The sequence below is a fragment of the Chelonus insularis genome, unplaced genomic scaffold (genome assembly GCF_013357705.1).
Source record: "Chelonus insularis isolate UGA/USDA-ARS -01 unplaced genomic scaffold, ASM1335770v1 contig_72_pilon, whole genome shotgun sequence".
Lineage (NCBI taxonomy): Eukaryota > Metazoa > Arthropoda > Insecta > Hymenoptera > Braconidae > Chelonus > Chelonus insularis.
The window spans coordinates 548,180-573,001 of record NW_023276729.1 but is presented as its reverse complement, the minus strand read 5'-3'; the positions used below and the strand labels follow the sequence as shown (position 1 = coordinate 573,001).

The 24,822-nt window shown below is 31.8% G+C and overlaps 1 protein-coding gene across 1 annotated transcript in view; it reads left to right on the top strand.

Annotated features, from left to right (window-relative positions):
- Positions 1-24,822, top strand: part of inaD (inactivation no afterpotential D) — a 649,339-nt gene that overhangs the window by 226,293 nt on the left and 398,224 nt on the right. The window lies entirely within an intron of this gene.

Below are 24,822 nucleotides of genomic sequence, written 5' to 3'. Positions count from 1 at the left end.
TCCACTGAATCAATTGTTCTGTTGATTAAAGGTTTCCTCCAACGACTAAATGATTTACGAATTTTTCATGTAATGTTGCGAGTGCTGCAATTATCGATTGAATCCGTTGTTTTTCACCAACCGATAAACCACTCGATTGCAAATGTCTGTTTAATGGAGTAATATTGTCACTGCTAATTCGCACCCACTTATCAAAGATTTCACTAGATTCATGATTCAAAGATGGTAGAAGAGCATAAGCCTTCTCTATCATTTCAATTAAATCAGAAAAATAGTTTATTGCACTCATTTTTTTCGACTATACTAGACAAACTTCAGAATTACAATAATGAAAAAGCGTGTTCAAAAAGGTTTATATAGAATTTTGGATGACCTTGTAATGAGTGCTATAATCCAAAAAAATTTCTTGAAAGTTCGAGACTATCAATTACCAAATTTAACTTTTATTAAATAACGATTTTTTTAAAATGTAGAGAGGGGAAATATTTAAATTAAAAGAACAATAATTTCAAATTTTTTTTATTTTTTATTTATTGTATTCATTATTTTTGTAACATGAAAATTTTTTTTTAGATTACATTGATTATCGTAAGATTTACATTTCATCAATTGTATTCATTATATTTTTTTTGTTTGACATGTAAAATTTTAGATTACATTTCATTATCAACTATGAATTCACAAGAATTGTTAGCTCCACCATGGTACAACAATGATAATCTGTTGTCAGCGGCCAACTCAACCAATTTTTCAAATTCTTTATGATTTTCCAAAATTTTCACCGTTCTTGGAGGTAAAAATATCATGTAGCTATTTTTAACTGTTGCCACAACTTTTGTTCCATACACAGTTTCAAGTTCTTTTAAACCAGTAATTTTATACGTTTTAGACGGTTTTAATGTATCCATCTTCTTGGTTGGTAAGTATGTCTCACACTTGGCAATTTTATTTACTCTTGATAGATCTATTTTTACCGTTTGAATTATGTATAAAAATGTATTTCTCACAGTTTCAATTGATCAGTGATTTTAAACATGAGTTGCATGGGTATAAATACAATTCATCCCCTCCAAACAAAGATTCCAGAATGTTTTAATTTTTGATGCAATCATAAATTAAAACATGCATAAAAAAAAACGTTTGCATAATTTTTCATCATCATCCCCCGCTGAAAACTTCCAAAACATGTAAAGGCTGTGAATCATCCCTGAGATCATGTGAATTTTTTGCTTGATTTTCCAAGAAAAATCTAATGCATGATGTTTCATCATCATTTTCGTTGAACGTTTCAGACTATCGAAAATTACATGTAATGAAAAAAAATACAATTTTATAGACAATCGTTGTAGTGATCAAACAATTCAATTAGATGTTATAATTTTAAAGCAGGGATAAACATGTAAATAGATGATTTACCAAAAAACTTATTAGTTGGGTTTCACATTTTGGCATGTGTACAAATTTTTGAGCGCATCATGAAAATGATATTGGATGTTCAAGGTTTCAAGCAGCAAAATAATCAGTTTTTAGGGAAAGAATCGGCAACTACTACAATCCAAGATAATAGTGATGGTATGGAAGACATTTCAGTGATAATTTTTAAACCGCCATATCAGTGGGAATATTTACCTGAAGAATATGAATGCATAAATTCGTGGTTGACACGTAATTATCATGACATTCCATGGAAATCTGGAACAATACCATATGATGAACTTCCATACATTCTTCGTGTACTTGTTAAAGATCGAGACCGTATTTACGGGAAAGGAGATGAAAAAAAAAAATGGTTAGAAAGTTTAATTGACAACTCAAAAGTTGTAATTAATTTGGATGTCTTTCGCTACATGTTCTGGATATGAATCATCTAAGAGATTGTGGGGAGCATAATGGAGAAAATGAAAAATGTGCAGAAAAGAATGTAAAAATTCTAAAAGCATGGTATATGGTGAATTTTCATGAAAAAACGCCATTTGAGAAGTCATTCAAATTGTATTGTTTATTGAAGAATATAACAAAAATGTCAAGTAAAAATATTGCTTGTCTTTCAAAGTATTTTTCCTTGAAAATTGTTCCAGAATACATCGACGATATTTGGGATAAATTACCGGAACATTTACAACTCGATAGAGATATTTTATTGCATCGTAAATGTTACAAACATTACATGTCATTAGATCATATAAGAACATTGAGAACTAATTGTATTAATTGTGAAAAAGAAAAATTCATCCATTCGAATACATAAAATAAAAATGTATAATTTTTATTTCCTGAATAAAAATTCTTTTTCAAGATAAAAATCTCATTATTATTGTTAAAAAAGTCATTTAACGTGAATAATTATAATAAATACAAATTATGGCTTACTTCAATAAGTAACAGAGAATGAGAGCATAAACAAAGTGAAAAAGAGATAAGGTAGTCCAATCATATTAAATTTTAAATCAGGAAATCTAGAAATGGATAAAATTTTAATAGAATATTTGTAGGGGATGTAGAATCAGTTTCCCCTAAAAAAAAGTGAGCTCCGACACCGGGCAAGGGTTGAAATCACCCTTTAAACGCTTTTTTATGCATTTTTTCACGTTTGTTCTCATTTTTTTCGAGAACTATAATAAATATGAAAAAATGTTTCAAACAAATGTTGTAGCGGCTACGTTTTTACAAAAAAAAGTCCGCATCTTCGCAACCTTACCTGTAACAGGTAAAAAGTTATCGACCTCTAAAGGTTGGAAAAATTCAAACCGGTGAAAATATTGAACACCCTTGGCGTACGATACTGCTGTGAGAGAGACAGAGCGATACGTTCGCGCTTGTCACTTTCATTGCATATTTTCGGGCCTAAACGCATGCATGTTAAACTCCGCCCTTTGAGGAAACAAAAAGAGAAAATACATGAAGTCAATGAGTTAGAAAAAGAGAGCCTTATTGACTGATTTTAGGCTTCTCCGGAAATATCTGACGCACAAGGTCAGTGTTTTTCTTTTCAATACATTCTTAAGTTTTAAATGTATTGACTTTTATTTCAATTAAGTTGGAATTAAAATATTCCAAGCCAAATAATAATAAATAAGTAAATTAATTAATTAATATTATAAAATTAATAGAATATGATATATTTATTGTGATTATAATTACAAACGGTTATTTCAATGGTTAATAAAAGAACTATTTGAGCGTAAAATTTATTTAATTTAAAAATTAAGTATAAAATCATTTTTAATAATAAATGAAATTTTATTTGGAATAAAAATTTTTTTTCTAAAAAATGTCTAAAATTATTCATCCATAGTGGAGATCGTTTACAAACTATTTTAATAATTAAAAAAGAAGAAAATGTCATTCATAAATTTTTTTTAGTGAGAATTTTTTCTTGTTGTCAAATTCTTTTCTTTATCTGTAATTTGATGCTTAGTGATGTGATCAAGGCCTCTCTATATAGATTTAAATCAATATCGTTCAATGATTTTTCACCATTGGCCTCTTTGAAAAATATAAACATTTAGCCATGGTTTATGATGCATAGGACAAAATATTTAGTTCATTTTCGACAATCAAACTGATCAAACCATACCAAGTAAGTAGTGACTTTTGCTTCATTCAAGTATAAAAAGTGTAATTTTTATGCATTAATATAATTATTTATTGAGTGTAATTGTGAATTTTATAAATTGTTAAATGATAATTTATCGAGTGGAAGAATTTTTCTTTTTTTAAGTTTGAAAACAATCTATCATAATCGTTATTACTTTTTAGAAAAAGATGTGCACTTTTATTTTCCCGAAGGCCTGGTTCGACCTACCGATCACCCTCCTAGAAATTATAATTTCGATGGTACTAGAAGATTATTGGAAAGAGACGGGAGGGATAGAAGGCGCTACCCTTACAATTTGTGGCGTAACGGCTACCTGCCTAACGTTCCCTGGTAACGTCGTATGGTTCCGGATAGAAGGAGACATCTCCGTCGTGCCACCACCTCTAAGCCAGGAAATCATCACTGTCGAAGACAGTGATAGTGAGGTAAAAGTTCTACCTCCTTCTCCAGCGCCTGTGTCTCCGGAGGATAGTGAGGTAGAATTTCTACCTCCTTCACCTCCAACAATTGATGACGACGATAATTATGATGATGATTCCACTGACTATGATAATGGTTATAATACTGTAAGTCTTGTTTTATGATTAGTTTTTCCAGTTTTACTTATATGAAAAAAGTTATTGAAGGAAATAATTTTGATTACGACAGGTAGATTAATGCTACTTGGGAAACATCATTCAAGGGATCATTATTTTAAAAGAAAAAGTACATTATAATTTTTTTTAATAAAAAAAATTAACTTGGAAGAGAAATTGTTTTTACTCTAAAACGTTTTCCCAATCATCTTACATCCTTAAGACACATCACCGCCATTTTTTCTTTGTACGGTTATTTTTTTTTCTGATAATTATAATATTATCGTTGAAAATAATTTATCACCAATCAGGATCGGTAAAAAAAAATCGCTGCCGATAATTTATCAGTGTTGATAACTTATTACGGTCGGTAACTTATCGTCGAAGTTATCGCGGTCGGTAATTAGTGCGGATCAAAACCCACTTTTTTGACTTGGCCGGTATTGCAGAGTAATCCAGAACCGGCCCTGCTTATTTACTTTATTTTTATCTAAATTCTTTTTAAAATCATCATTAAAAGAGCTTGCGGCATCGACATTAGCTGACATTTTTTCACCTTGTATTTCCAATTTACGAATCCTATGACGAGATTTAAATCTGTACAGCCATCTATTACTTGCCACAAACGATTCATCACCACCCAATTTTTTATTTAACTGTAATGCTTTTTCACAGAGCAAAGGACCAGATATCAGATGCAACAATATAAAGCGTCTTCTAAAAGTTTATTTTTCGGTTTCTTCATCATTTTGCGATGTTTACTCCCGTCTTTACTATTTAATTTGCAGGTGTACAATAAAATGGAATCAGTATTCTTCTTAATATCACTAATCGCATTTGCACTGGCAATATATGACTTTTAAGGGACTAAGAATTTTACAATAAGGTTTCCTGTAAATAATTGAACATTTGTTCTTATTAACAATAATCTAATTTATTATAATTAAGACTCTCAAATTTATACCCGATTGATTCTCAAATGACAATCGTTTTACATTAATATGACTTTTTACAATAATGTCTCGATAAATAAAATTCAATTATGATCGTTTACAAAAAGTGATCAAAGACTTTACTTTTGTAGGAAATAATTCTTGTAAACTTTTATAACTTTTTTATTAAATGTGCATCGACTACGACGATGACTTTATAATAATAATTTGACTTAATATAATTTAAATATTAGCAATTTTATAGGCAATACTAGCCTTGTGTAAAATTATTCGAAATAATTCAATAAAGAAGAATTCAATAAAGAGACCATTTAAGGTACGGCACAGCCTAAAAGCAAATGACTACAACCCGAGTTAATGTACAATTGCGTCAATAAAAAGCCACCACGATAGTCTAAGTCAATCACCCTCAATCGTACTAAGCAACTGGCTGGACTTACATGACCGGTCTCGGTGATTTATTTGGAGAACGACTCTGATCCGGTACAATACTGCAAACGTACTGGATTCTGCGGAATCTCACCTCTCTGTCTCCACCGGACTGGATCTACTGGATTCCTGGCCTCTGGAAGTCTGGATTGACCATCAGGATACGGGAACGTCTCCTGTCGTTGAGTAAACAAATCTTCTATGCCAGATACAGTGCCGACAATAGTCTTGCAAGGTTGACTTGATCCGACTATGACAATCTGTTTGAGTGCGCTTATTATGACTTAATTGACTTTTATAAAATAATTTAGAGAACAACGTCACTGGCAGAGCGACTAATTTAGATGCCTAGTTGTCTCCGGGAAATCTCTGGGCTGAGTGGCGTCGTTTGAGCTGGTCGACCCTCTCGAAGCGTCGGTTATCCCCTCTTCTAGCACGTGCACTTCTCCCGCTCTTTCTTCGTTGGTGCTTCGCCTGGTGTTGGAGGGCTGAAACTCCAATCAAGGGCATAAGTTTCCATCGGTAAATACTTTTGGAAGCCCAAGACATATCTGATACTGGTAAATTGCCGTTGGTCGAGTAGAACACTTCACAGTCTTCCCCACTTAGCGAGACCATAAGGGTTCCTTTTTGGAGATGTGATCCAAGTTGAAAGCAATGCCAGCCAGGTAACTGGTGATTGACTTTTTACTTGTGGCTTGTCAGATGTGTCCTGTCTTCTTTTTTCAGATAGAGTACAGAGTTGAAACATGAAGATAGAAATATACATAGATTAGAATATAAGTATTTTAAGCATCAATCAAGAAGAAATTTAAGATGTAGTCTGGAGTAAGAATCATGCTAGTATTCAAATGACTTGAGGAGAACATTACTGTTTCCGTGACTTTCGCCTTTAATTGACTTTCTTTTGTTTTTCTTGTTGGAGGCAATGGTTCTTTCTGACTACTAGAGTATGACTTATAGTACAAATGATTTGATAGGACTCAAAGTTTCATTTTAATACATAGACCTTTCTTATTGAACTCATTAAAAATTTGAGCAAAACAGTAAGTTATGATTATAATATAAACACACACATAAAACATTTAATATCCGTACATACATTTTGACTTACATTGTCTGTCGTCTTATGTCTATTTGTACAATTGGTTACATTAATTTATATAATGGTTCTTATTTAATGTTATCTCTTAGATAAGTATTTGATTCTCCTTGATAGGTATTTGATTCCCTAGATCGACTACACGGTTCAAGATGATTTTTATTTTGATAGTCCGGCCAACCGGGACGAGGATGTCCCTTGTGAATCTAACCCTTAGAGTTTTAAGAGAGTAGGTCTGATGGTGTCTCTAAATTGTAGTCTATCTAATGTCTTTCGTACGTTGGTTTGAGTCGTTAATAGGTAGTATTGCCACGCCGCAAATCGTTCTTGGTGGCAAGCCTGTGTGCTCCTTTTCCAGCTTTCGGAGGTGTCTGACAGACTAATGTAGCCGAGTTGTGCAAGCACGGCTGCATCTGCTGTTGTAAGCTCTCCAGAGATGAATTTACGCTGGAAATATGGCGAGTAATTTGCGCGAGGAATGTCGTCATAATGATAAGGCTAATTATCACGCTCAACAGCATTGAAATAAATGATACTATATTGAGACGGTATATCCGATATGGGTAATGCTGCTCGATACCCCGTTCCTGTGGACGAGTGAAGTATAAAGCGTGGTTTGCCATAATATATATCTAGATCTTTTTCTAGTGTATTTAAGTAATAATGAAACAATGAATTAGTCCATAGACTCGAACATTAAGATAAGTACGAAGGCGTGCGTCAGGTGGTATGGAGTAAAATTCGCGACTTATGTCTACGTCTGAACCTTGTCGACTACTTCTAGAATATTCGCCTTCAGAAATGTGAAGTGTAGAATAGGCTGGTGGTGGTGAAGAAGTCGGGGTTCTGACAGGTACTCGAGGTATCCTCGGTAACGCCGCTGCCCTTAGGGTTAGGATAGGTGAGTCGGGTTCAAAAGCAGGAAGTCGTTAGAATCGTGGATGACCTGTAGAGTCATACGTCCAACATAGGTGAGCAAGATCGCCCTCGTTGGAAAAATAAGAATCTCCTCCTCACCTTATATCAATGGCGCTCGAACAAAATTTATTAAATTGAAGAAAATTCAGAGTAACAATTGTCTCAATAATTAGCCAAGAATAATTATTTACTAATTTTAAAATATAATTTTTACTAATTGATAATAATCGACGCTTTAGCTTTCGGCGAAATAAAACATTAATTTATTTGTGTTAGTCGAAATACGTTACAAAACGGTTTATGTTATTTATTTTATTTTTTCAAAGCAAAAAGAACAAAGGAAAAAATTGTTTACGCAGAATATTCTGGAAAATAAAATCATTCAATTTACGAAATTCGTTACAAACTCTATAGATTCAATTAAAATTGAAATTCAAAAATAAAAATAGATATTGATCTAGAAAGTTCTATAAAATTTTATTCCACAGACAAATATTCACAAGTCTCACTAAACTGTAACCGTAAAGTTGTTAACATGACGCGCTAGCGTCCTAAATTTTTCCCTTTTTTTTTTCTTCTCTCCCGAGAAACTAAAATCGTTTCAAAGAAATAATAATAAAAGTTTTCAAACAGTTTTAATTATTTTAACGGAAAATATTTATTATATCTTATTTTATCTGGGCTGAGTATTATCGACTTGAGTGGACTCTAGGGGGTTCTTTGAACTTCTCTCAAACATCAAAAAGCAAGGAGTGAATCCTGTTTCTGTATGCACTGAGGTATTATAGGCATATTCCAACTCAAGAAGATTCTCATCCCATTCCCTATGATCTAAATCCTCAAGAAATGAAATGATCATAGGTTATATAGTTCGATTAACCTTTTCTACAGGATTCGCTTGTGGCCACCCAAGAGAAGTATTGGTCAATTCTATGTCATACTCTTGGCTTAATCGTTTAATCTGCTCATTAACATATTTAGTACCATCATCTGTAGTTATTTGATCTGGGATACCAAATTGAAATATTACAGAGCGAATAAATTTATCAACTTCTTTAGCGGTGTTATTTCTGACTCTACCAATACGAATAAACTTCATGTAGATATCCAAGATGACTATGGCATATCTGTTTTGATGTTTGTACCGAGGAAATGATCCTCTGGTGTTAATTGATAATGTAGACCATGAATTTGTTCTTGGTCTTTTTCCCACATAGTTGACAACTTTCATTTGACTATACTTAGATCGAAAACATACTGAACAGTCTGAAACATACTCTCTAACAATTTCTGTAAGTCCAGGAAAGAAAAAGTGTTCCCTGACTCTAGCTTCGGTCTTGGTGATGCCCATATGACCTGCGAGCTTGTCATTATAAAATGCAAATAATATTTTCTGAATTGTAGGCTCATCTGGAGGTACTTTCTTCTAATAATTTTCCTCAATTGGAGATGTCAGATCGCTAACATTGAAAAACAATTCTTCATTAACTATTTTCTACGATGGATACTTCTTATGGAATTTATCAACTTGATCACAACGATTTTCATACCAAAGATTGTAAGGAATACGAGATTTTTCTTGAACTTTATCCTGAATATTAACATTCGACTTTTCATCAACTGATTTCATTGATAATGCATATGAGAAATCAGGAATGTCTTGATATGCTATTCGAGAATGTGTCTTATGACTTGCTGACTCGTCAATATCCTTAAAAGCTCGACACAAGGCATCAGGTGCTTCGTTTGCAGTTCCCTGATAATGAACAATTGTTATATCGAACATAGACAATAATAATGCCCATCTAGCCAATTTACCTTATAAGCTAGTAGCTGTCATCAACGATGTTAGAGTTAAATGATCAGTAAATACGGAGAATGGAACTCCTTCTAGAAAATGTCTAAGTTTGCTGACTGACTAAACACTCCTTTTCTGATGTATGATAATTCCTTTCAGCTGGTAGGAAAGGTCTAGAAATACAAGTAATCAAATACTCAGTATCTTTTTCTTTATCATACTGAACCAATACAGCACCAATCCCAGTATCACTAGCATCTGTATACCACCTAAATGATAACTTGGGATCTGCTGGAAAAAGTGTAGGAGCATCTATTAATGTCTAGAGAAGAAACCTAAGCTGGTCTGCCTAACTTCTGAAAAACTCGAAGCATGTATGGCTATGGATAACCAGACTTATAGGTTCTAGCATTAAGACCTCTATAATCTACACATAATCTCCAACTACCATCTTTCTTTTTGACTAACAGTGGTTCACTGCTCCATGTACTATCACATCGAACAATGTAATCTTTTTTGACTAAATCATCGACTAGATCTTGTAAGACTTTGACCATGACTTCACTCCGTTTGAATGGTTTTTGACGATAAGGTTCTACATCAGGTTTAATATGTATTTTGTGTTTGACTAATTTACATTACCCTTGACTATACCAGTTTTAGTGTCTTCAATTTGTTTATAGATTTCAGTTGTTACTTGGTGAGGATCAAGTTTAGCAAAACTCGTATTATTACCACTGACTTCAAGTTAAACAATCTTTACTTTATCAGATTGAATTTTCGCAATGTAATTTAGAGATATTGGTTCAGAAGAAGGATTATTACATTGAACTAACAAAATTCTTAATTGAGATATAGCTTCTTTATCACGAGGTGAATATGTTTGAATTATTTCACTAGGAGGACAATATTTCTCAACAAATGAAGCTACCATATTGTTACCTAATGACCAAGTGTCGTTAGTAAAATTCATTACCATCTCAGGTTTACGACAGAAATCCATTCCAAGAACAACGTCATCGCTTAGATGTTTGATAGCGTATATCCATATTGGAACTAACTTGTCACCAATTTTCAATTCGAAGATTGCACCAAACTGGAATGGAACAGACTCACTACTTGCTGTCACTATACTACCATTCATTTCCGCTCAAAGCTTGGAATATTGAGCGACTCATTTAAACAATTCTAACCTCATAAAACTTCTCTGTGCACCAGTATCTAATGAAGCTGGTGTTTTTCTCTTACCTATGTTAATTGAACACTCAGCTTTGAATAAACGAGTTTCTTGTGGAGTAGTTTCTGGGGTTTTATTTATTATTACTGATATATTATCTTTAATTGGTTTTTTACTTTGTTTTATTATTCCAGTACATTGATCCAATACTTGTTTTAAACGCGTATTTTTACGGCGTTTCCCTCCCCCACTTAAAGCGCGACATGAAGAGACTAAACTGGACCTAATGCTGCTGCTTCGTCGAGCTCTAAAAGGAGCAGAGTCACGCGCGCAACATCCTATCGATTTAACCGAGAGTGAAAGTGCAATTGAGGTATTGGTAACCTGTTGCTCTTCTTCTTCATCATCAACCCAGTCAAGGTCAAACGCAAATTGACTATCTACGACTTGACACGTGGCTGCTGTAGTAGATCGCGATTCGTTGGTGATGGTTTGTTGGACGTTACTATCATCAGTTTTCTTTTGATCTATTATTTTTGCAATATTTTTAGTTATTTTATTTACTGATTCAATACTTTTATTTGATGAATCTACTTTTTGACTTGGTTGTCGTAATGTCAAATTTAAATCTGGTTTTAAATCATTTCCCGCCAACAAATCATCATCAATGAATTCTCCGTCTGACGTGATGTCTTCGCGTCATCTCATCATTAATTTTTTTAGGTTCTGAAATATTATTGTCGGTACTTCCCCCACCCGACTGTAATTGTACCAAAGTCACAGTAGGGTTTACCCGTTTTTTGGTCTCTTACTGGGGCAGTCATTACTATTGTGTCCAGATTTTCCACAGTTGTAACACAAGTTTTTATCAGAAGCTTTTGTAGCAAGAAAAGCATTAAATAATCTATCCTGCTTAAAATTATTTATTTTAATATATTTTTTAAGTAATAGTCCTATGCTTCTCATTAAATTTCTGTTTTGACTATTGTTATTATTATTATTAGTATAATTATTAGACTTGCTAGGTATTGGAATAGAATTAATACTATCTTGTTGTTCGTCTTCAGATTCTATTATGATTTCATTTTCAATAACAACTTCATTGTCTTTAAGAGCAACTGCTCGTAGATGACTTTGACTATTTGTTGATCTTGTATTATAATTATGTGTTTTATTTTTATCAGTATTACTATTATTATTTGTTGACTTATGGTTACTTGTGGAAGTTGCTTCTTGCATATTTCTAGTTTTAGGTTTGTCAATTACATTTTCAACATTAGAGTACATTATGTGTTGCCTGTCAAATTCACTAGCTAACTCGCACGCTTCTTGGTAATTTCTACATGCATTTATCCATCTATATTTACTTGATGGTAAGATTCCAGCTGTTATTTTGCTGTAGATATCTTTCCATTCATTAATACCTTGCAGTTTCTCATACCAATATTTTCTATCTACATATGCTACATGAGTTTCTCCGGGTCTCATATTTTCACCGGCTCGTGTAGGAAAATATTTCACAGATGCATGTTTAAATTCCGTCCAAGATTTAATTGTATCGGCTTTAGACACGTCCCATGACTTAGCTACGCCTTTCAGGACTAATCTGACTATTTCATTGTATTTTTCGATGCAATTATTTGACTCTAATTGACTTTTAAGTTCTTTGAGTAATATTATAGGATCTACTTTACTGTCTTCCGTACCGTCATATGTTAAATTCCACGTTTGAATATATTTGTGCCATTTCATTTTATTATCGCTATCTCTATTAAGTGAATCTAAGCTCTGAACAGGGGTACTCATGCGATCAAGAAAGGCTGATCATCGTGCACGTCGTTCGTTTGCTTCCACGACGATTTGAAGTATGTTGGCGGTGCTAAACCCCGAGCAAAGATCTGTTACTAGGTCTACATCTGATGGTCTCATATGTGACACAAAATGTATCATTGATTCGACACGTTTTCTCTCGTTTTCAGTTAATTGGAGAGGTTGACTTGGATTATCAGCTATATCTGTAGAAGTCTGTCTATTTTGTGGTTGAGGTAGGTTAGGAATTTGGCTATGAAACTGTTGATTGGGTATCTGTGTGCTCATGGTTGTGTGAGTCGCTTGGGAAATAGACAGTTAAATCCCCGCCTCCGCTCTCAAGTTCTCTAAACTAGCTTGTGTAAGAGTATTGGATATTGTCAGGTTTTCTGTATTAGTGTCGCTGATGTCCATTTCGCTTAATGTCAAACCTCTTTTCTCTGCAACAACTTTTTCACGATGTTTTTTGGCCGCTGAAGATCGAGTATCTATACGTTTAATTTTACCAAATGGTGTCGATAATTCTAGTTTTCTTTTGGACTTTTTCATCAGTCTGATATTTCAGACTATATTATCGACTTGAAAATTTTACAATATAAATACAACGTAAAAGATTTTTTATTTACTTATTCTAGGAAGATACATGTTATTTTATGTATAAACAAGATATGAATATTCAATAGACAATAGAGCAAATAAAGTGGAAGATAAATATTCCATTTACACACCATTCACTCGATAAATTTTCTATACTTGTTTGTTTACGACTTATTTTGCATAGATTCGAAATTTTATTATTTATTTAATCCTTTTATGAGATGATAAAATTTTATAGTTGAACAAAATAAAATAAAGATAAAATAAATATTTTCCGTTAAGATAATTAAAACTGTTTGAAAACTTTTATTATTATTTCTTTGAAACGATTTTAGTTTCTCGGGAGAGAAGAAAAAAAAAAGGGAAAAATTTAGGACGCTAGCGCGTCATGTTAACAACTTTACGGTTACAGTTTAGTGAGACTTGTGAATATTTGTCTGTGGAATAAAATTTTATAGAACTTTCTAGATCAATATCTATTTTTATTTTTGAATTTCAATTTTAATTGAATCTATAGAGTTTGTAACGAATTTCGTAAATTGAATGATTTTATTTTCCAGAATATTCTGCGTAAACAATTTTTTCCTTTGTTCTTTTTGCTTTGAAAAAATAAAATAAATAACATAAACCGTTTTGTAACGTATTTCGACTAACACAAATAAATTAATGTTTTATTTCGCCGAAAGCTAAAGCGTCGATTATTATCAATTAGTAAAAATTATATTTTAAAATTAGTAAATAATTATTCTTGGCTAATTATTGAGTCAATTGTTACTTTGAATTTTCTTCACTTTAATAAATTTTGTTCGAGCGCCATTGATATAAGGTGAGGAGGAGATTCTTATTTTTCCAACGAGGGCGATCTTGCTCACCTATGTTGGACGTATGACTCTACAGGTCATCCACGATTCTAACGACTTTTAGATAAATTCCAAGAATGAGAGCAAATAAGACTTGATAAAAAGACTACGATTACTTGAGTGAATCAAGGCATTTGCACTGGCAATATATGACTTTTAAGGGACTAAGAATTTTACAATAAGGTTTCCTGTAAATAATTGAACATTTGTTCTTATTAACAATAATCTAATTTATTATAATTAAGACTCTCAAATTTATACCCGATTGATTCTCAAATGACAATCGTTTTACATTAATATGACTTTTTACAATAATGTCTCGATAAATAAAATTCAATTATGATCGTTTACAATAAATGATCAATGACTTCATTGTTCATTCGCAATTCGAGATCAGAGCAATCTTTTTTTTCATTTTCTACTTTCGTTTCAGCACGAGTAGTAACATTTACAATTTCTACCGGATTTCGCGAGAATGCATCCGCGTTCAAATTAATTTTTCCCGGTTTATATACATCATAATCATATTCTGCTAATTTTAAACGCTATTTAAGAACGCTTGCGTTGGCTTTTTTTGCAGATTGTAATTAGATCAATGGTTTATGATCAGTATCTAACGTGAATTTATGCCCATCAATGTAAGGAATCTCTTAACTTTTCCAATGAACGCGTTAATGGTTCTGCAATTTTTGAAAAATTCTCAATTAATCGTCTATAATATCTTATTCCGATGGATCAGGTTTCAAACTTTTATTACTAATAATATGACCCAGATAATTTACTTCACTGCGTAGACATTCACATTTATTTGGTTGGTATCCATTAACCTTTGAAACGTTGCTGGTCCATTTTTTAACCGGAACGGCATATGTTCAAACTTCTAATGCCCTAGAGTTAAAAACGCCGTCTTATGGCTATTCCTTGGATCCATCTCAATCTGATGATATCCGGAAGCCAAATCAAACACAAAGAAATACAGTGAACCTCCCAATTGATCATGAATGTCAGTAATATTTGGTAATGGATAAGTGTCAGTATTAGTTCTTTCATTTAATTTTCTGTTATCTATAACGACACGCCATCTTCCATTACCTTGCGAATCTGGTTTCTAAGGCATGATTTAAACTGGAATATCATAAGGAGACTCAGAAGGCCCAATGATGCCTGCGTCGAATTCCTCTTTAATCTACTTTTCAATTTCTGTTTTTAAAAATTAAGGTGTAAGATATTATTTTACTGTTATAGGAATATCTGAAGTAGTAGGTATTTCATGATTGTATACATCTGTTGACCCTAGTGGTTCACCTGGAATATGAAACCGATCTGAATATTTTATAAATATTTTTTGACATGTTTTCTTTCTTCTTCGCCTAAGTAGCTTAATTTCAATAACTTTATAATTTTCTCAAATCTTTTATCATATTTAAAATTTCCAACGATTGACAAAATTCCGTTCATAGTAGAATCTTTAAAATTCAGTTTATTAAAATCTGATCGAGTTCCAATTTCACAATTTCTAATCAAACATTCTTCTTGATCAATTTATGGATCATGTGTGCACTTTACTGACTGTATAAATAAAGTAGGAATTTTCAATCCCACTTCATTCTCATTCATCGTATTTAAAACCTACATATAAGCACGACCATCATTAACTCGTACTAAACAGTCTCCCAGAAATACGCCTTTACACGCTTTTAATCTCGGGACATAACCTTCGACAATATTTTTATTTTTAACTTTCACGAAAAAGGTTGATTCACTACGAGGGGCAATATACATCACTCTATCCTCGACTCTATTAGCTTCTTTAAATGGGCATTTAACATTATATATTTTCATTACTTCATTTTTAGAATTAATTCTCACCTCATGAGTTGCGAAAAATCAAGATCCTACAAGACCTGCATGTGCAATACCTATAGTATCAGGAATCACATGACATACAGTTTCCTTATTAAATAATTAAACTTTTACACTTCCGAGTATCTTTACTGGTACATTTGCAATACCGTGAAATTTAACAATTTTACTTTTATCAATTGTCGTGGAATAATTTACATAGCTGAATTTAAGTAAGTTTGGCGAAGTTGCCGAATCTATCATCATAATTACATCTTTATTTTTATTTGTTTTGCCTACAATAATATACGGTAGATCGTCTAAATTATCTAATTCCACGCTCATGATTAGTACTCGCTTTCGGTTTCCTTCTCGAAAGTCAATGTCATTGGACGCTTTTGAAGTGCCTTTGACCTCGCGCGCGTCTGGCGAGACAGATTCAAGTTTTCTTGTTCGTCGTATTTTTTAACATTAAGACGGAAACAAATCGAAATGTCATGACCAGATTTTTTACGGAATTTGCAAGATTCATTTTAAATACTTTCATTTGAATCATAAATTAATCGACACGTTTTAGCAATATGACCATTTTTCCCACAAATTTGACATTGTACGTTTGGTAAAACTCTACATGGATTTTTAAAACAATTTTCAGCAGTATTTCCAGCAATCTTTTTCTCAGTTATTTTTCTTTATATGACCACGTTTATTACATGAATGACAAATTACCTTTGGTTATCTTGATTATTATTAATAAAATTTTTATCTTTATCGTTGTTTAGTTTATTAGTTATTAATGTAACGTGTTTATTTTTTTCTTCATTTTTATTTTCTTTAATTTCTGTACTATATGGGTCTTTACGAATTTCTTTTTGCGCAATTAATCATCGTTTTATCTCTATTGCTTCTTCTAAGGTATCAGTGACGTCACATCGAGACATTTTTTGATCTATTCCATTTCTTAAGTTTTTTATAAAACATTGAGCTACAGCTTCATCTGTATTATCTGTATAGATTTAAATTTCATTTGCAGAAGCAGTCGGATTCTTTGATTTTCAACATTCTTCTATTGTTTTTGCCTTTTTCCGTAATCTATTAACAATGTGTACTACTACTTTATCTCCCTGAAACATTTTTCCTAGTTCACCTTATAACTTAAAGAGTGTTTTAGAAGAAACATAAACTCTTTTAAGATCTCTTATAAGTTCATTTACGGTGTTATTTTATTTGATGTATCTTCAACTGGAGGAGATAATATACTACCAGAAATTAATTTAAGTGGATTTAATTCTACTTAATCTGGCAACATACATTTTGCTTCTACAACTTTTACGGAGCTAAACCGCTAAACCTTCAGAATATAGTGGGTCACCGGCACTTCTTAACAAATAACCTTTTTATTATTATCAGAAAATTCAGAATTATCAGATATTTAAACTATTTTTCCATAGAAGATCGTTGCAATCCCGAACGGGCCCCCAAAAATTGTTATGTATTTTTGCTCTTCATGGGTGTCAATATGTAAACCATATGCTTAACCTTAGAGACTTCAAGTTTCTCTTTTTAGTCCTAGCCTTACCGACCAAAGCGGTAAAAACTGGTACTACGGGTGACCAAAATCCAAGGTCGCACCTGCAAAGTCGAAAAACGACATGTTTAACCAGGTGCTTCGGGTCAATTGAGGTTGGACTCGTAGTGGTATGTCATATTCTCGTGCCTTTCGAAAGCTAACGCTCTTCTTACGTCACGTACTCTTCTTTTAAAATTAAATTGCTTTCTGCCACGTGGGTTTTCCAAAAGCAATGAAATATCTGAAAGATGATTTCTTCAACTATTGTTAAAAATCCTTTCTATTTTAACGAAATTTTTGAAAAACTTAAAGGAAAATAACTTAATGAATAATAAATAATCCTTAAGTTTTATTGCTATTTATTTTAAGCTCCTCTCAAAATATATCTTAAATAATCATGTGAAATAATTAAATAACATTCGGACATTACACACTTAAAAAGTCTCATAGGGTATTTTTCTAGAGGGGGTTAAAATAAAAATACTGTTATTAAACAAAAGCAAAAATAAATTATTTTTGCATTATTTTAAAAAGTAATATCGGGTATTTTTTCGGTGTTCCTTTCAAACTACTGGTCCGAATAATAACTCAATTTTGACGTAGAGAATGCTGACCTTGTGACGTCAGCTTCTCTTTCTTCCATTTCTCATATATAAACAAAACCCGGTATTTCTTTTCTATGGGTTTGTTTATATTCTAATGTCTGTAAGCACGTTTATTGCGCTTAAAAACCTGCAATAAGTGCGAAGAGTGCGTTGGATACGCCGTCTCTCTCGCGCTTAGTGTCGGGTCCTCAGCACCCCAATTTTTCCGAACTTTCAGAGTTTACAAAATTTCAAGAAATGGTAAAGGACTTTTCGTTTGCACAAGTTCTCATCAATAAATTTATGAAAAGAATTTTCATTTTTAAAAATTTGCAACTTTGAAGCCATATTTCGCGAACACTATAGTAGATGCGAAAAAATGTTTTCGACAAAAGTTGTAGATTTTTATATTATCTACAACTTTTGTACGAATTATTTTTCAATATCTATCAATGTTTTTGCTACAAACGTTAAAAAACGGCTCTCAGAGCAATTTTACCCCCTTTTTACCCTGACGCTGGATTCGCAACCCCCTAAAAACTATCTTTACTCAAATCTAGCATGCCTAGGAATATTCCAGCCAAGTTTGACCGAGGTTTAAAAATGGCCATTTCAGGTCTCACTTGACTGGACGATAATGGCAGAAATTTTATCTAGAGAACTTTTTTATCCGTCACGAGAAACTACATGACTAAGGAAAGTAACTTCAGTTTAGAAAAATATGCATTCTGTAGAATTTATCTGAAGAGAAGCTTGTAAAAGTCTTTAAAAAACATTTTCAGGATAAATAAAATGTTTATTTTTCTTTTTACTGAAGATAATAATGCCATCCAGATAAGCCAAACAAATTTTGTCGCGGAGACTCCCTAAAACTATGATCATAAGTTTAAGGAAGGTGGCAGGAACATTATACAAGCCAAAGAGAAGAATATTGAATTGCCAAACCTCATTTCTAATACATTAAGCAGTTTATTTCTGTAGGTTTAGGTCTATCTTCTGAAGAAATTTTGACTTGCTAGCATCCAATATGACGAGAAGCTTGTTTAGCTTGTTTGATAAGAAGTTCATTACCAACGTCCGTTTAATGCTGTTACACTTTTCTACATCAAAAGAATTATTTTACGCAGATATTTATATTCTTTAATAAAAATTCTTCGAAACAAAGTTTATCATTTACATAAAAAAAATTTGAAGATCTTTTAAGAAAATCTAGAATAAATTATGGAAATTTATGTAAAGAAGAATTAATTTTATCAATCAAAACAACATTAATCTCTTCTGAGAATTTTTTTTTAAAAAGGTCTTTGAATCCATTAAATAAACCATGCTTGATTGAGAAATCTAATCCGAAAATATATTCTTCTTTAATTTCAACCAAAACAATCTCTAAATTGACCGTCATATTTAAAATATTGATTTGTACAGTCTCGATAAAATTAAAATCGAATTCATCATCTGAAACTGTGAAAATAGAGTGAGAAACAGTAGAATTATTCGAATCAATTATTTTTTCCTTGAATGAAGAATAATTAACAACTGTAATATCAGCAGCAGTATCAACGATCTCAATACATTTTTACCATTTATTTTACTTTCAAGTGAAGGTTTAGTTTAGAAGAATTTGAAAAATAAAAAAAATCTGTTGAACTAATTTTCATTTTTGACGAATTTTTTTTTTTTTCGATGAACCCTTACCAGTAGAGTCATCAAAGTTATGAATATTCGATAAACTAGCTTGAGAAGTTTGAAGAACCTGATAGTTCTTTCTAGAATGTCTTTTTTTACCACAAATCCGTCATTGAAAAGTTTGTTAAAAACTTTGATTTTGATAATTAGATCTAAAATTTCCTTCAAAAGAATCAGACTTATTTTTATTGTCTTTTTTGAAATTATATCCAACATTATTTTTTTTATGAATATTATAATTGCTTCTACCAAAATAATCGTAATTATTCTTATTATTGTTAAAATTATTTATATTCTGACCTCCAAATTCTTCAATAGACTTAAAGTCTAAAGCTCTCTAAGGTACTTATTGAAGAGACTCAATTCTCGCTGAACGAAGAAAAAATTGCAACTTTAATTTTTAACCCTAAAATAAATTGTAAGCCTGCAATTCTATCTCTCCCTTCGGAAGAGACCGAAAGATACGCGAATTTGACAAGCCTATCTCAATCATTCGAAAAATCCGTCAAAACTTTACTTCCTTAAATAGTCGTAAATTGACGGGACTGAGATTCCTACGTCTGAGAACCATCAAATTCACTCGGTTTCGCGAAAGCTAACGACCAATTTTTAACTGACGAAGTTGAGAGCGATCCAACCAGAATGTATTTTCAATTTATGATATATGACATTTGGAAAAGTAGAAGAGGAAAAAGAAAGGAAAATAAAAAGAAAAAAAGAAAAGAGTACCTTCGTCTTAGTATACTTATTGTGAAATTTATTCCCAAAAAGTATCAGTATAGTTTCAAACATGTAGAAATTGAATTCAACAATTCATCAGTTGAATACTATTCTTAAATCTAAAATGTCTTTTATAAATATTAAAAAGTTGTTAAGAAGTGTTATGAGTTATATATTAAGAAGTATTATAAGTTATACATTGAAAACAGACTGACATTAAATCAAACTTTACTGGAAAAAATAAACAATCTGCACCACAGATATATACAAAATTGAAAACAATAAAACCAGGAATCATTGCTGGTAAATTTGCATCATATTTATTGGGGTATACTAATAAATATACAGATATTGATTATTGGATAGTTCATCATGAATGTTTTATGAATTATAATGATTACAATAAAATTTATCAATACATTTAAAATTGTGACATTAATAGCATTCCTAATACCAGAACATATATGCATGTGTATGATCATAAAAAAATACCTTTGTAAGTTATCTACGTAGAAGTTCCGAAATAAACATTTAATAAGTTGTTCAGAAATAATCAAAACCATATTTAAAATTTACCGATTTGAGTTTTGATAATACAACATGTAAAAAAGGAATATTACCATTTAGTGGGTATTATTTTAATATAAATCAAAGCAAAGATTATCATTTCAAAACTGAAGAACGACAAGAAAAATACTCTCAACGTATTATAAATTATGGAACACCGGAATCATTGGAACAGGAAAGTCTTTAATTTTACTAGAATCAAATTCATCTGTTCGCTTCGTTATTTCATTTTTGCGTCCAGTTTGTAACGCAAATATGATACATCTTGGTTTCTCCAATTAATTTGTTGTCTTAACTGACCTTATATGTTTTGTTGTGATGGGAAGAGATGGATATTTATATAATTTCCATGATCTGAAAGCTACTGAGATTGATGGATCTTCGCTAATGTAACCTAACATATCAACTTTCTCTGTATCAGACATTGGAACATATGGAACTAACCATTCAATTTTATTAAGAGTAATTTTGATTTTTTCCTCAATTGTTGTTGCTCCAATTTGATACGTAGCATTCAAATCAGTACTAGCTCTTACAAGTATTAATTTATGTTTACAATTAACAATAACTTGTTTTATAATCTTCAGCGAATCCAAATAATAATTTCAATGGAATGATTACATCGAAATCTCCATTTGCGTCACATAATTTTCTGTTGTCAAGCATCATTCTACTGTTTTTTTAAGAATATTCTTGCTCCAAAGTAAATAATGGAAATCCTTTTATAAGTGTTGTAATGCCAACATTTTTATTAGGATAGATTACGACACTATTTAATTCATATCTTATATTTTCAAATATGATGAGTTCAAATGTATTGAACATTTACTCGGTAAAACATATAAATCTTTATGGTATACAGCAATACGTATCTCACCATTATTTTTCTATAATGATGAACCGTATGGTTGATATGCATGAATCTCATTGTGAGAAATGAATTCATCTTAAATAATTTTCCTGTTGATTTGTAGCGTCGACTCCCCCATGATATCATACACGCAAAACTGAATTTAAATTTCTCAATTCTTCATTTAGCTCAAAACCAAGACTTTCTAGAAACTGAGCGTTTTGATGAGTTAGTTGTTCCACTGCTCTCCTCTTCTAAGAGGTTGCTTGTTTGACTGTTTTCTTCAAACTGTGTAGATTTGCACATGGTTGTAGAATATTATAGCTTTTTGCTTCAAAGTCTTTATCATATACAATAACCATTATATTCTTTTTAAATGTAACCTTATAGTAGTTACTTCAAATCGATGTTTAATTAATTTTCCGTCTTGATCTACAACTCGTAGTGGTAAATTATGTATTTCCCGTACCGTGATTGGAAGATAAAAGACTATTGTTGGTGATTCAATAATCTTATATCCTCGTGGGACTGATGGAAAAAATGCATGAATTGTATGAGCAAATTGATTATTTTTCTATTGTCCACTTATGATATTACACTCTACACATATTGCATTAATAGTTAATATTGATGTTGGTTTTTCTGACGTATATATTTCTCCTGCCTTAAAAATTTTTCGTTCAGAACCTATCAATTCACCGATAGAATCTTCAGATGTAAAATCAATAGCTGATTTCTCACTATGTAGTTTTGTGACAAGTGTACTTTTTTCAACTCCTAATGAAAGATTTAATGTAGGATCTGTCACAGTTAGAAATGTATGAATATGTTTAAGGTGAAATACCAGTTGGAATTGTAATTGTACGCCATTTATCTTTTATTTGATATCAAAATTTATTGTTACCTTTATATATGTTTGGAATTCAATTGAATGTGAGAAAATCAACAAATCTTAGAACATAGTATTTTGTTGATGATAATTCAATTGGAGGAAAATATGAAACCTCCAATAATGATGAATTTCCAGTAAGTGTTAATATCAAAGAATCACTCATGATGTTTACTGTATAACACTTAAATTGAAAATGGAACATATTTTTTTCCTACATCATATTAATAGTTGGTCATTTAAAAATTTTAAGCATAAATGTCCACAGTCAGTTATATTATAACCTAGATATTTTTTATAATTATATAAAATATGATCCGGACAAAACAGATATCTTCGGACATCTGTGAAAATTGACGCCAAGCTCACATTCTAATATAACGACTCTCGGAGACTTGAATTCTATTTCGTCAAAAAAAAATTACTAAAATCATCTACTTGCACCAAGCTTCTCTTTATTGTTATTGTGAAATTTATGAACTCTTCGTGGTATTGTTGATTCATTTCTGAAGAATTTTAGGAATTCCTATATTTTACTCATGTTGTCTACAAAAAAAATCTTAATGTTAGTATTTATCGTGAAAAGTAAAATGAAATTATTGTTATTTTTTAATTGCACATAAAATGCAAGAAAAAATCGTAAGATTTTTGTCATTCTCTAATTGGCAGTAATTTAATTGTTCGTTGTAAGTTATTTTTTGATAATTGAAACTATTGACTTATTTTTAGATGAATTCTTCACAGCTTTGCCCAGTTGTTCGACGCATAGATAAAGAGAATTGATCATGGTTACATTACAAATTTTGCTTACAAATTAAAAAAACAGAATATACCTGTTTTGTACGGATTTCATTTTTTTTTTCGATATTACCCAAGATCTGCAGAAATAGTTAAGATGTTACGATACAGTAAACTTAAATGTCTATGCAACGAATTTTGCGTTGTGAACGGTATGTGTCGCAGAAAATCATAACCGCTTATGAAACATACGAGCATTCAATTATGATTAGCTAATGTCAAAGTTGTTAAATTATTAACTACTACACAGAAAATATGTAAGTAAAAACAATAAGAAAAAATCGAAGAGCGACTCACAGGACACGATTTGCAATATTTGGAACAAATTTCTTTTTAACAATTATTTGACAATCAACTATTCTTTTGTTACTCTATTCAGAAGTTTTTTTTACTTTTGATGCTGGAGAAAATCAATGAGAATCGATATGCAACAAGTAGATAAATTTTTTTTTCATATTTATAATAATTTTAGTTTGTTATAATTATTCAACAATCAACTATTCCCTCATTGAAAAAAATTTTTTTATAAAAAATATAAGCTTGTACTATCCTATAAAAATGAAATAATCTAACAAGGTTTTTAACATATTGCGAACTGTTAATTCCAATGTCCACCACTCTTTTCTCTAACTGCTTTTTCAAAACTTTTGTACAGTACACAAATGGCTTTAATTAGTGAACCTCTGAATGCCTGAGCTAATAGCCAGTACACCTCTGGTTCATTAGCTCCATCTAGTCACTTGTCGATGTCACTATCACACTTTTTGTTGATTACTTCCTTGCCTTCCTACATATAAGAATATGCTCGATTTTTTTATAGTTATTTCCGCGCAGTCTACATAGCCAAGATTTATACCCACTCTTTTCGTAAATACTGCAACAATTGCACCGAAGTCGTGACCATGTCTCCTTAACCCATGAGCTCATATCTTTGTCCATCCAGTATTCTCCAGGTGAATGAGCATTTACAACCAATTTGTAGATCCTGCTAAACCTCGAGTCGACAATCTCGTCTTTGTCTTTTTTCAATTCACATGCTCTTAACCATTCAATTTCCGCTCTGAAAAGTTCTTTTATTTCCGATGTTTGAATTCCATTCCAAATCATCTCCAAGATTCTTTCACACTTCATTTTCTTAAATGTGTCCATTATCTCGATACTCCATTTCAACGGTGCACCGTTAAGTGTCTGTCTGATTTCTTCTCTCAGACACTCTTTAGGCCATTTGTCGGCTTCTATATTGAGTATATCACATATAAACCTACGCGCTGTCCTAACTGACCTGACGTATGAGCTCTCCACTCCAGCTTCCGTTCTTCAAATATATTCGGGTGTGTTGATGCTCACACCTATTGCGATCTTGCAGCATTGTCCAAATGAGGTCCTTATTTTTGTTCTCCTTTTCCATCCCCAGATCTCCACTACGTACAGCCCTCCTGCCTTAACCAAGTTTACTTTTAATAATTTCTCCAATAATTTTTACCTTGCTCAGAAACTTTT